General features: G+C 39.7%; 1 long non-coding RNA gene across 1 annotated transcript; it reads left to right on the forward strand.

Annotated features, from left to right (window-relative positions):
- Nucleotides 1–9,614: 9,614 nt before the first annotated feature.
- Nucleotides 9,615–14,139, forward strand: LOC131352304 (uncharacterized). Its single transcript, XR_009204492.1, has 3 exons — nt 9,615–10,158; nt 11,386–11,521; nt 12,958–14,139. It is a non-coding gene; the product is annotated as an uncharacterized LOC131352304 (long non-coding RNA).
- The last annotated feature ends 275 nt before the right edge of the window (nt 14,140–14,414 follow it).

Genomic DNA, 14,414 nt, shown 5'->3' on the forward strand with positions numbered 1-14,414 from the left:
TGGATTTTCGTCTATTATTACAAGTTTCTATTACATTATTATTACAACAACAACAACAACAACAGATTCTCCAAACACTTGCCTTCAATATTAGCAGCATTTTCTTTTAAGTAACATTTAATTCTCTATGTATTTGTTTCAAATGCATTCATTCCCTCTTCCTTGTGATCGTAAGAAGAGTTACAGTTATCTCAACACAACATATCACAATCAGTGTGTTCCAGTAGCTTCTGAGATACTGCAGATGTCGTTTTTTGGGCATCTTCTGAAATAAACACTGTCCTAAGATGGCTTGTTAGTGTTCACCTCATCTTTGGCCATATTTGAATGTTACATTTGCGTCATCTTTCTCTTTCACTTTATCCAACCAAGCTGTAAAAGCTCATGCATCTCACATGCAGATATCTCACGAGGCTAGCGGTAACAAAAAGTCTGGTGATGTTTTTAATAAACTATAATTGGTGACGTTTGATGACTCTAAATGTGTTTCCTGAATGTGCCTACCAAGGTCCGGCTTTATTTAAAATTCTGCCCACTGCGGATGTTAATTCTGAAAGATGTGGCCGCTACAGCAGATGTCTTCAGAATAAAACCTTACTTTTTTCTGGTGTGTTAAGCCACATGCTATTTGCAATTCAGGTCATTGGCTGAAAAACCCAGGAAGTAAAACCCCAATGGGAATGGAAGATGGGAATGACAAGGACATGTATTTTTTTCCTGGACAATGAGCCATTGAGTGCAGTGAGAAAACCCTGTTGAAATGAATAATGAATAACTTGGTTGCAAAAAAACTATATAAAACAATGCTTCTTATGACAGCTCCATGGCAGTAATATGAGTCACAATGTGCCTCATTATGTACAGTGTTTTACATTTGTATATGACTCCTGTTTCTGACTCTTAGATATGACATCTACAGTACAAAACATCTTCACTTCTTCTTTTTTTTTACAGGAGCAGATCTATAGGTTTGTCGTCCCACCTACACAGCTTCTAAAATAATGTGATAATTTATTATTATTATTATTATTATTATTATTATTAATGTCTAGTACATTATATGAGTCTTTATAAGCCATGTTGCTGCACACTGTAAATGTTTTTAGGATGTGCCAGCTCTCCTATAGCTCCAGAAATGGAAAACGTCAAACTTGTAATGAAAGAGAGAAAGAAAGAAGTGGAGATCACTTGCATACTGAAAATGCAAGGTGCAAGTTTATTAAAGAATTAATGATGAAAAAGGTGTTATTTCTGTGAAAATGAATTGGTACAGATCTAGTAGCAGATCTCTCTGTTCACACGCACACAGACACCAGTCTGTGTGTGAGAGAGAGAGAGAGAGAGAGAGAGAGACTGACTGAGAAAGAGAGGGAGAGAGGAAGAGAGAGGGAAAGAGAGAGAGAGAGAGAGAGAGAGAGAGAGAGAGAGAGACTGACAGAAAGAGAGGGAGAGAGACAGAGAGACTGACTGAGAAAGAGAGGGAGAGAGGAAGAGAGAGGGAAAGAGAGAGAGAGAGAGAGAGAGAGAGAGAGAGAGAGAGAGAGAGAGACTGACAGAAAGAGAGGGAGAGAGACAGAGAGAGACTGACTGAGTAAGAGAGGGAGAGAGACTGACAGAGAGGGTCAGGGAGAGAGGGAGACTGACAGAGAGGGTCACAGGGAGAGAGACTAACAGAGAGAGAGACAGTGAGAAAGAACACAGAGAGACTAACTGAGAGAGAGAGAAAGAGAGAGAGAGAGAATGACAGAGAGAGAATGACAGAGAGAGAAAGAGGGGGAGAGATTGCAGAACTGGAGGATTACTCTCACCCTGACTACTCAGTCTGAGAGAGAGACAGAGTGAGAGAGACAGGGGGAGAGAGAGACTGACAGAGAGAGAGAGAGAGAGAGAGAGAGAGAAAGAGAGAGAGAGAGAGAGAGAGAGAGAGAGAGTGAGACAGAGAGAGAGAGTCTGAAATAGAGAGACAGAGAGAGAAAGAGAAATGGGGAAGCGAGAGACTGACAGAGAGAGAGGGAGAGAGAGAGATTGACAAAGAGGGGTGGAGACTGACAGAGAGATAGAGGCTGAAATAGAGGGAGAGAAAGCAAGAGAGCGATTGGAAGACAAGAAAGACAAGGAGTAAGTGAGATAGATGGAAAGACAGAGAGAGAGAGAGAGAGAGAGAGAGAGAGAGGAAGCAGGGGGGTAATTTGACACAGAATATCTCAATTTGTGGCAGTTAGCTGTTGATGCATTGTTTTAAAAAGCTGAAGTTTCCGGGCACAAAATATGACTGCTGGAAGCATGACTGGAGTCATGAAACGAAATACTACTATACTACTGTGTGGTTACTGTTGTGCTCGGTACACACACACACACACACACACACACTCCTCTGTGTGTGTGTGTGTGTGTGTGTGTGTGTGTGTAATTTTGTGTGGTCAGAATGGTAAGAAACATGCGTGTATACACTGGACAGAATCATTTCCTGGACTATTAATCTGTGTATGTGGTTAGAATGATTTAGACGGATATTAAAATGTTCATAAATTTCAGTGAATGTGCATCCAGGAAGAAGTGAGGGGGGGTGGGGGGAGGAGTAGGAATTAAAACAATTTTCTTTTACAGTTCCTTTGCCCGGGTCTCATTTCATACGAATTCTTTGGGAGCATAGATTGGCATAAGTGGAGCATAATGATTGTTCCATGTCTTTCCATGATTCTTTTAATCCTACGTCATCAGATTTCTTGTACGCTCGCCATGTCAAGACGCACCGTAACACTGAAATCCGAAACGTTGCCCTACTGTTTATGCCTTTGTAAGGCCACTGTTTGTGCTTTGTATGAAAAAAAGCATGATAAAATCATTATTAGCACATGCGCTAGCCTGGGAAAGCTAGTTGCCCTTCATCATGCTTAGCTGCTTTGGCCTCATTACTCTGCAGCACTCTGTCAGCTCCTTAGAGGAAAGAGCTAGGTGCTGTCTCTCTTTCTCACCTTTCAGCCAGCTCTTTAGATCAGTGTGTCGTAGTGTAAGGGGAGGTTTTGTTGGTGGTGGTGGTGGTGGGGGGGGTCGCGGTGGGTGGAGGCAGATCTGAGAACAGTCTATAAATCAGGACTGCTGACATAGATATCAAAATACATGCTCAATCAGCTCAATTACCGCTCACATACTTCTCATCAGTGTCCTTCCAACAGCTATCAGCACCTGGACAGAAGAGGAGGACACACACACACACACAGACACACACGCACACGCATGCATGAACACACACATTCGTGCACGCATGCACGATATGACACAGGCATTGTCCTTTCCAAAACGTAGTAGAACATGAACAAATGCAAGCGCACACACACACACACACACACTCTAGCTGGTTGCCATAGTAACAAAACATTATACAAATACATAACACAAATGTTACTAAATGACAGGTGAAAGAAATCCAACCCTATATTATATTTAAACACACAAAACCCACTTTATTAGGAACACCTATACACCTTCACGTTCACGCAATTATCCTCTCAGCCAATCACGTGATGGCGGCGTAATGTGTACAATCATGTGATCTCTCGGCATGGTTGTTAGTGCCAGATGGGCACATGGTTTGAGGATTTCAGAAACTGATCTACATGCATAACATGAAACGTAATGTCTCAGTGAGCAACAATTTCTGAAGTTGGAAATGTTGAAGAGAGAGTTCAGAGAAGACGAAGCAAACTGGTTGAAGTTGACAGGAAGGCTAAAGTAACTCAAATAATCACTCTTTACAAATGTGGTGAGCAGAAAAGCATCTAAGAACGCACAACAACACCAAGATATGAACCAAAGACCACATTAGGTTCCAGTGAAGGAAATAGCAAAATATCTACATTTTAGTGCTAATGTTATTGGTTACTGAATGTTTCTTTACAATCTGCTGTTGTGCAAAAGTTTTAGAACATATGGAAAATAAATACCTATGCTGTATTCTCTAACAAAAAAGACTATAAAGCACAGAAAATTAAGCAGTAATTAATTTATTGCTCTAAACATGGAGAATTTACTCTTTGCTTCGTTCTGCATGACGTTATTATATGAAAAACTTCTAATAAACGTTACTTCCTTTACTTATTTAATATATAACATGTCGTGTGTAATTATTAACATATTTTTAATGGACATTCGGTCATCTAAAATCTCAAGAAGAAAGAAGAATTTTGACATATATGACTTTATTTTACAGGAATGCCAGTAAGCATTAGCTATTAACATATACACTTAATGCCCTCTCTTCACTCCGTCTGATTTGTGACCAAAAATATGGACCAAACTTTGAATACGTACAGATTATTAAGTGCAACAAGCTGAAGCTTTTTTGTCAAAAGGAAGGAAACATAATTGTTTTTTCTTTTCCAGAGAGTTGCGTCATGCGTGGATATTTTAATAGGTGAAAGTATCATAGTAGCATAGTGAAGGAGCATAGTGTAGAGGGTGCGAGTGGAGCACAATGCAGCACTGTGGTGTGTAATATGAAGTCTGAAGGAGAGAGAGTGTGTGTGACTATGTGTCTGGGCAGCTGCATGAGGACAGCTAGAGGACGACAGGAGTGTGATAGCTGCTATCTTTATCCACACACACACACACACACACACACAATTATTCTGTACTATCTTTATAAGATATTTTCCCTAACTTTATCTTTAACCACAACAGTCTCAGTCATTTATTCCTATCACGGAAACAAAAATTCAGTCCCTACAAACAGCTTAAGCCCATACACACACCCTCTCCACCACTGCAACCTGACTCCCACCAATACTCATCCGAGACTCTCTTTCCCGCTCATCACTGATCACCGTCACACACACAAATGCCCGTATGCAGACACACTCACCCGGCCCCTTGAATTTCTCAGAGTCCAGTCGAGCCATACAAGTCCTATTAATAACGTGTGGATAGACTGGGTAGTCAGGTGGTCCAGGAGGCAAACACTAGCACGCGGTCCGCACTTTCCAGCTCTAGAGCTCGGTCAGCTTATGATACATATCGCAGGACAGATGCAGGGAAATTGTGTTATCCTGGACCACAGGCCACGAGAGGTGTTAGTGTTTACGCAACTCTTTCTGCTGTCAGTAAGGCATACAGGACAAAATACATCTGCATTATGAAAGTTCCTGTCTGCGTTCCAGGTACCGTCAAAATCACCCACTGTCATCGCAATGCTCTGTGCAAACATTTAATACTTTCTGAAAAGGAATGTTCAGTTGAAATGTTTCTTAATGTAATCTAATTTTATTGGTACTGACTCCCATCTATGGAAATTTACACTGTCTCTGATTTGCCCTAAAGCTCTTCTGCTGCTGTGAGTGTGTGTACATGTGTGTGTGTGTGTGTGTGTGTGTAGCCTCAGGGCCACATGGCACATGTGTTAGCCATCAGGACTCTTAGCACATGTCAAGACGACACGCTTTCTAGCTCCAGACTCACTAATGTTGCCATCCATCATACTCTTAAATAAGACAGGCTGCACTCATACCTGCAGCTTTCTCTTTCTCTCTCTCTCTCTCTCTCTCTCTCTCACTCTCTCTCTCTCACACACATACACACACACTCTCACACACACACACAAACGTCTTCCGATCACAATCCACCAACCAGAAGGTTCCTCTGAGGACAAAAACACTCTAGAAACCTGTTCCTTTCCATTTTCAGCGGCGTTTGCAGTGGCCCACATTTTATCCCCTTTCACTATGGACACAAAAAGACAGGAAAAAAAAAGGGTAACAAGTAGAAGGCTCTCTATGCCTCAAACCTCAAGCTCTCACTGGGCTTCCGGCCACTAGAGAATCACCTACTAACCACACCTCCTCAACGAATGTGAAAACACAAATCAATCAGTACGGCCATTAACAACTGGAACACGCCGCTCTCTCATCTTTCAGTCCATTTAATTGTACAAGATGTTCCCGCTGACCAAAAAGCCGTTGGACTCGCAATGGGTGCATTTATTTTTATGCATGTCAAGCAAACGATGCCAAATATTGGAGCTCGCCATCAAACAATTACTTCCTCATCATGTTATAAAGCACATTCAGAGCAGCAGAACTAAAATCTTCCAGATTCTGCGCTGCAGTCTGACTCGTGTAAGAGTTCAGCATCATGGTCAAACGTGACGTGTTTATGTGGGACGCTAATAAATGTTACGCTGTTATTATCCCACGGACTTGCCACTGCATCGTGCCATATGGCACCGGTGTGCTGTGGAATGTGTTTTAGGTTAAATGACGTTTTCACATGTGTTAACTGTTCCTGATTATTATGACGAATTTGAATGAACACTAAAGAGGGACATTGAAAAGCTCTATAAAATATAATAGAGTAGATGGGTTTTTGCTCTGTTCATTCTTTCACACGCTCTTTAAATTAGAGGTCTGGATATCAGGCAATAAATGTTCTTTTAAAATCAAATTCATCTCCTACTGATGTGAGATTGTATTAGACGTAAAATTGTAATTATTTTTATTGCGATCATTGTTTTGAGAAACCCTGATAAAGCTTTTGATAAGACTTTTGCTAATTCATTAGCTGCCATTTGATCATATAATTTCCGGCTAAAGTTTCAGACTAAATGATGAAAATGACTAGAAAAAAATTGAATATAATATTATTATTATTATTATTATTATTATTATTATTATTATTATTATTATTATTATTATTATTATTATTATTATTATGGCAAACTCACAAAACAGACATGGACTTCAAATCTTCAATCCTCTATAGAATCTGTAAGGTGTTTTCAGGTGCTTTTACATGTCAGATTGGATTTATCCAACAAAATAATGGTCTGAATAATGATTGAAGTTTAAAGCAAAATGTGATCACTATTATGTGAATCCATGTTGCATGGTCACAGTCAGAAACACGCCCTTTCATTTGGACCACACTGAGAGTTATCCTGATATTCTACACTCTAGCACTGAGCTCAAATGATGACAGATTAGCTTAGCAAAAAAAAAAGTACCAGGCGATGAAAAAACAAGCATTGGTTTCTTCTTCATGCCATTCTAACCTACTGTATGACAACTTGGAGAAAGTTCAGTCAGAGCTTTAGAGACTTGTGCACAGCGAGGCCTGTGAGACGTGTTAAAGCAGCGGTTCAGAGCCGTGGTGCTTCGCTGGTTACCTGTGTTTGGGGTAAAGAGCCAAGCTGCCCTGATAAAGCAGACAATGAGCTTTTCACAGGTAAGAGACATCAGACGTGCCATTACCACTGTAATATATCCATTACACTGTATCTGAGAACGCAATCTACCTGAAGAACATATTTACATACACACACACACACACACACACACACAAGGAAATATATTCAAATGACATTTGCAATAACTAATGCTGTAGCTGAAATATTTTCTTACCAATCACTGTATAGAAATAAAAGGCAGCTGCATTGCAAGTATATTTTAAATTTATATTGTAATATAGATTGCACAAGCTCCTTTAAAGCCCACCTTGCACCGTGAGTGCTCTCGGCAGTACCGAACAGCTGAGAGCACTCACGGTGCAAGGTGGGCTTTCACAGAAAAAAAACAAAAAAACAAAACATCTGTTTATTCCAGTTTTGACCCGTAACAGATGCCTCGCTTCATCAGGGTCTGAGGGATCTATTCTAGGATTCAGTTCAGGAAAAGGTGGACACAGCTGGGAAACATCGTTCAAAAGTTTTTAATTAAAATCTGAAGTGAAAAGGTCATCTTTCAGCAGTACAGTTAACCCAAACAGAGGTGCGCAGGTTCATTATTGTTGGTGGAATATTAAGTTCCTCAGATGCTGGCTCAGAGCCTTGGCCATCTTCCTGACCTCAACTCCATTGAGAATCTGTTGCAGATTGCAGGAAATAAATATTTTGAGGCAATTCCTTTCTGCTAATACAAAGGCACTAAAAACACTGGGTCTATATATATATATATATATATATATATATATATATATATATGTGTGTGTGTGTGTGTGCCTTCTCAAACAATCCCAAATTGATATTATACATTTTCTGCTACTTGGACACTATGTTTTTTGTTGTGACATATTTTTCCTTCTTGTTTTCCTGATTTCTCTTTGATTCACTTCCTCTCAAGGAACTATAAGAGTGAAACGTGGGAAATATTTTGTAATCTATTTTTATTGTTTTATTGTTTAACTCCCATGTCGTAGCATAAAAGACTAAAACAACAAATCGAACATGGCTTGTTTGAATGTGACTTGTAGTAGCATTTCAAAATGTTTTAACATTTTAAAGACATATTCTTGTCATTTATAAAATGTTTATAAGGCATACAATGTGAAGGAGACCATACGTTTCTCTCACTATCCGATATGTAGACTGAGGAACCACACATGGGGTTGACCCTTAGATTGGAAACGTCTAACGTATAATAGTTTATTTTCTCACATAGTATAGGGTCAGTTTGTGTTTTCAGTGTTTTTAGATATATCCATATGGGTGTGGGCATGTCCTTACATTTTAGAGAAATGGGGCAGAACTGAGTAGAGTCTTATATTTAGGATTTAGGCAGAACTACATATCAGTCCAGAGATATGTACATGAAGAACTCTATAAGAACTCTGTAAGAACTCACTGAGCTCTTCATTTACATATTTCTGGACTGGAAAATGGGAATATTTACAGCATTTAGCTGGTGGCCTTCTTTAGGATGACTTAGAAAAGTGAAAGGTTTTATCTATCACCAAGTGGAAAGAGGGACATAATGCAGTCCACACCTTCAGAAATCTGTTATGTCACATTTCAGAGCCATAACCACTGGGCTAACAGAATATATTTCTATAGATCTAGGTCTAAAAAAAAACATCTAAACATTACGTTTTGGTCTTGTTTTCTAAAAGAAGGTAGTTCTACCAAACTGGAACATTTTACGTATTAAGTTAAATAATTATTAGGTATAAATAAGACACCTGACTATGTGAATTCTGTGTAGAAATGTCATAAATTATAAGCGCAAAATCAAATAAGAAATTTCCTTAAATAATGTGTACTCAGAAACTGGCGTACAAACAGGCACACACGTTAACATACTAATAGTCCCTGTGTGCCTCCCTCTCACCCTCTGCAGAAAGGCAGCTCTTTGATTCAGGGCTTAGTGCTTAACCTCTCCCTCACTCACGGTCCATGTTTTTTTCTACGAGGAGGAAACTCATAAAAAGCACCGGCTTCCAAATTACTGTCATTCAAAGGCCTCTTTCTCTACATTCCCCCCTTCTCCTCCTCGCTTCAACCACCTTTCCCTGCTTCTGCACCTTCCATGCTTCCAGTCATCCTGTCTCTTTCTCTCTCTTTTTCCCTCCCCCAGTTCTGGAGTTAGCAGAATAAACAGTAGAGCTCTTACACGTATAAAGGACCGATTCATCTCCTGTGTGGTTAAAAATGGATACAAAGAAAAACGTGCATGATAATTTTTGGCATATGGTGGTTGAAGCGGGCTAGACAGAGCTGTTCCTTGTTCTCATAAATGTGTCTTTTACACAGCGAGAGAGAGAGAGAGAGAGAGACAGAGCAAAAGAGAGAGAGATAGGGAAAAAGAAATATATTGAGAAAAAGACAGAAAGACCCACAGACGGTGAAACCGACAGCCTGGGTAGAGAAATACTGCGTCTGCTAGGGCTCTATGGCACCTTTTTGGATTTCCTCAGTGAGCCCCTACATGTCAACGAGCTAAATGTCTGGAAATAGGAGCCGCTTTCAGGACTCATATTATCTGATGGCTGCCAGCAGGAGGATGTTTATGTAACACTACGTGGTGCCAGGCTGGCACAGAGTCAAACCAGGAACCTTCCATTGACGAGAAACAACTGACAAGCCATGGACTGATGATAAACGGAGGCTGCTGGTCTTCTCATTCCCCCTATCCCCTTCCTCCCCTTGTCATTATTTGACTAGAGTGATAGTAGATTATGTTGTAGTGTCTGTTGTCCTGGCTTTAATCCTTCCTTTTCAGTGAAGTCCTCTCTCAGTGTCAGGACAAGCAGAGACAATACAGATGCTCTTGTTATCTATTCACTATGCAAATCTTTCAGTCGTTAATGCTAGATCGGTTTACTGCTTTGTTTCAGCAGCAGGATAGAAAGGGAGTGTTAAAAGACAGATGAAGAGGCAGACAGAGCAGGAACCAGGTAAGTGCAGCTTTTCCTGCCAAAGTGTGTGTGACTTCATCCTAAGTCGGCTGATCACAATCAGGTGGAAGGGCACTCATCCAGGACAGCTTAACGCAGGACAGGCATAGCCCATCACAGAGGAAAATAGAAAAGAATCACGAGAAGGTGAACATCCGAAGGTCAATGCGCACTCAAGCACCATTATCTATTTCCATCCTCCATATTTGACACAAAATATGACGTATATAGTAATATACAATATAGTATACGGTGCTATAAAATCATTTAGTATATACATCAGAGTAGACTTAGGTTTTCTATTTCATTTACTACCCATATACTAGCTCTGTACACTCTTTAGTCTAAATTGGGACAAGTTCTCATTTATTAACATTTTAAGATATTCCTAGTACCCTATCCATATAGGAGTACATAATGAGTGATTTAGAAGTTTCACACAAAGACTACAAATTTGGAAAAGACATTGGATAGTGCTTTATCCTTCCCAACCACTGCTCATCTGAATTCTCCAACTCACGAAAGAGAGCCTTGGCATTGTCAGGATCGCATCCCATGAACCTCTGACACCAAATACAAATTCAATTACTCTATAAGAATGTACGCTTCAGGATCTCGGCTTTTATCCTGATCTCAGGTTACTGAATTGTGTGGCATTTCTCCACGTGTTCATGTGGGTTTCTTCTGGGTTCTCGGGTTTCCTCTCACCTCCCAAAACATGCTTGAAGCAGGATAGATCATGCTAAATTGCCTGTAGGTGTGAATGTGTGTGTATAATGATGGCAGTGGACTGGTTTTTCATTTAGAGTCTCACATCCAAGGTTTCAGGGATTGGTTCTGGATCAATCGTATATCTCTGACCAGGAAAATCAGTTACTGAGAAAATGAATGAGTATATTATAAGCAGTAAACCTATTAATTTACCTATTTTCCTTAAGGATACTTATAGGTATACTCAACACTTCTCTCCATATATACATTACTATGTCTTTAGTAAACTTGGGCAAACTTTTTTAACTACAGGCATTATCTAGAGCATATCAGGGTAATTTATGGTTGTCTGTATTGTGCTATGACTTGATAAGATAACAGAGAGAAGAGAGATAAGGTGATGGGAAACAGGAATGATCAGTCTTTATTTAGAGTGGTAAAAGTTCATTATTATTACATTTGCTCTAAACCTTCTATACAAAACATTTTGTGAAATGGTGAAATATTTTCTTTCAGGTTTCAGCGAGTCTAACAGGATTATTATTCAATGCTCAATCTGAGCCTGCACAGAACAATAACAGATCAGATCTGTGCATGGAAAAGAGATGTGACACAGTCCAGCCCTCTGAGGAACGAGAACCTAGCAATTCAGGTTAGAACCTCAAATCACAATCTGTACCACACCACACTCTCCCCGTCCAAAAAGCAGCACAGTTTGGCGATAAGCATTAATTGGCTGCTTGCATGTTGTTTCCTGAGCACGAACACCTCCGCTGGGCCACATCATAAAATACTTTGTTATGTGAGGTGTAGGGACACAAAGCAGGCATTCAGCACTGGCCAATCGACACAGGAACCAACAGGCCAGCCGGTTTAGGGGACATGTAAGGAGCCACGGGTTGTTTCTTCAGTAATTGTCCCACAGGCTGCTGCTAGTTTTCACCCGACCCCCTCATGGTCTGTCCCCTCGCTTGACCAAATGGCCTCCTGTGCCAAACCCCTGTAAAAAGAAACCCATGATTTGCAAATCCAGCCACCGCAATCAAGGGTCTGGTGGGGTTTTTAAATATAACTTTTTCACTCTAACCAATCTCAAATGCTTTATTCACAGTCTATAAATGTGTGGACTGAGCACTTATCAACATGCTAATTTGACAAAAAATAAGCTGCGGGGGTAATTTTAGCATAAAAAATGTTTATCTCAAAAGCGTATTTGTTTTAGCAAGCGCTATTACCACTGACGCCATATATGAAAGAAAACCCTGATAAATAACTAATTCCATCAGAGAGACCTCCAGTGTGGCTAAAGAGCTGGCAGTGCCAAACCAGGCTCGAGAAACTGAAAAAGTCTTTATACATTTGAACAGAAAAGGCTTGTTAGCAAGCCAAGAATGTGAAATCTAGCATGTAGAATGGAGATTCTGATCTGACCTTAAGGGTTTCTTGTGTTTGTTATTTATTTAGAAGTCTATTGGTCCGTTTGGAGCGGCCTCTCGGAGTTCATGCGCAGTGTACATAAACAGGCGCAAACCAAAATCCAAGAGCAAAATGGCATGCACCAGTCCGCACGCAAAACATTTGGCTGACACCTAGTCATAGTAAACATTCTCACATTCAACATTTCTATCCCCTCGCACACCTACTATTAAGCCGAACATGCTCGAGCCAAGAGTTCTTTTCATGTAACTAATGCGTGCATTTGCTATATTAATACCACCGTGTGCAACAAGCAGGCTGTAATTCCTCACCATTGGACCATCATCCCATCAAATGGGGCAAATACACATCATGAGACAAGGAGAGACAGAGAGAAAGAGGGAGGGAGGAAGGGAAGGAGACAGAGCAAGACAGTGAGAGAGAGAGAGAGAGAGAGAGTGCCCACATCACTTAGAAAAAAAAAAACATGCCTTTCTAAAACAGACCCATCCAATGAAACTTAAATACAAATGTCTCTTTTATTCGGCGCAAACCCCAGTGGTGACCCCCTCTGATAGGTGGCTATGTGCTGTTGTAAAATCTGTTAGTGATTACTCCCCAGTCCTGAAAAGAACAGACCGTCCTTATGCTTTGCTTATGCCTTGTGTGCAGGAAAGAGTTCAAACGTGCAAAAGCGCCGCCGTTTCAGACCTGCCGTCGTCTTCTTTCTTCATTCATAACCACACATCGCCTCCCTAACAAAGAGAGAGTGACGGAGTGTAGAGGAGAGCTGGATAGAGCCCTCATGCTGTCTTCAGGAAGTAGATGGAAGAGATAGCGGATTGATAAAAAGGTTTTGTGTGGAGAAAAAAAGCCCCCACTTGACCCCATATCAGAGCGTGTTTTACAGGAACTAGTGCAGACCTTCATAACAAAAACGTGACGGCAGGAAGTGGGGTTCAGTAAAACGGTAATTTCAGAAGACTATACTGATGAAGAGCGGAAGAGAGCAAGGACGAGATAAAATCAGAATGATACATTCTGCGCAAGAAAATGAGCCGCTAGGTGCTAAAACACACGCTATGAATAAACAAACAAAATCCATGAGGAATACTCTCATATAGAGAAATAAATAAATTGATAACGTACTATTGATAATAACATCATTTCGTATGCGTGTGGAGATACTTTATATCTTGGTAAGGCCTTAATGTCCCTAAAAATATAGAAATAATTAGCAGTTTTGACCTTGTGGGGACATTTGGTTGGTCCATGAGTTGGTCCAAAACTGCAGCTTTTATTTGAGAAACTAACAGAATCAAAAGATTTCCTAGCTGAATTAATCATTTATATTCCTTTTAAAAATAGTATATATTTTATTAGGTATTTATAAATTATTATCTATATATTATTTTTTCACAGGGGCCATTGGTACAGAATCTAAGACTAATAATAAATGGGTTAAGAAAAAGTGTTGAAAATGTGCTAAGACAAATATATGGTAAAGCTTTCTATAAGCAGACATTTATTTAACATTTATGTAAGGCCAGTGCTTTGTAATGGTCAGTGAATACACCACTGGAAAGTATAAATTATATTTTCTTTTTTAAATTGCCAAGCTGCATTTTTTTTTTATTTTTAATCATCTGATTAACTTCAACAAAGAGAAAAACGGAGAGAAAGAGAGGCTGGTGATTTATTACTGCTATAATGTAACTGATAACAGGAACTAACATTTTTCTGGACTTTCTACATCATTTAATGTAAATAGAAAGTGTTATTCGATAATAAATAATAAAAAAAAAATTGCAATCTTTGGCAAACTGATGTGATATATGAGCAATAAAAAACTTTGGGGCCTATACAGTTATGAGAAAAATAATCCACTTTGTGGTTTTCTGCATCACGTCTGTCCATACCACCCTGTCTTGGATTATTTTTTTAGTACATTCCTTACATAAACTGTGTTTGTGTGTGTATGTATGTATAAATCTATTCATGACTATATACAAACAAACATAACTGGACAGCTAGTCAATCTCGGGTTATTAAATGACGCTGTTATTAAAGTATATATTTATGCTGTGATTTGTAATGGTCACGGCTATGGAGCTGCTTTGTTGTGAGAA

This window comes from Hemibagrus wyckioides, linkage group LG04 (assembly GCF_019097595.1).
Source record: "Hemibagrus wyckioides isolate EC202008001 linkage group LG04, SWU_Hwy_1.0, whole genome shotgun sequence".
Lineage (NCBI taxonomy): Eukaryota > Metazoa > Chordata > Actinopteri > Siluriformes > Bagridae > Hemibagrus > Hemibagrus wyckioides.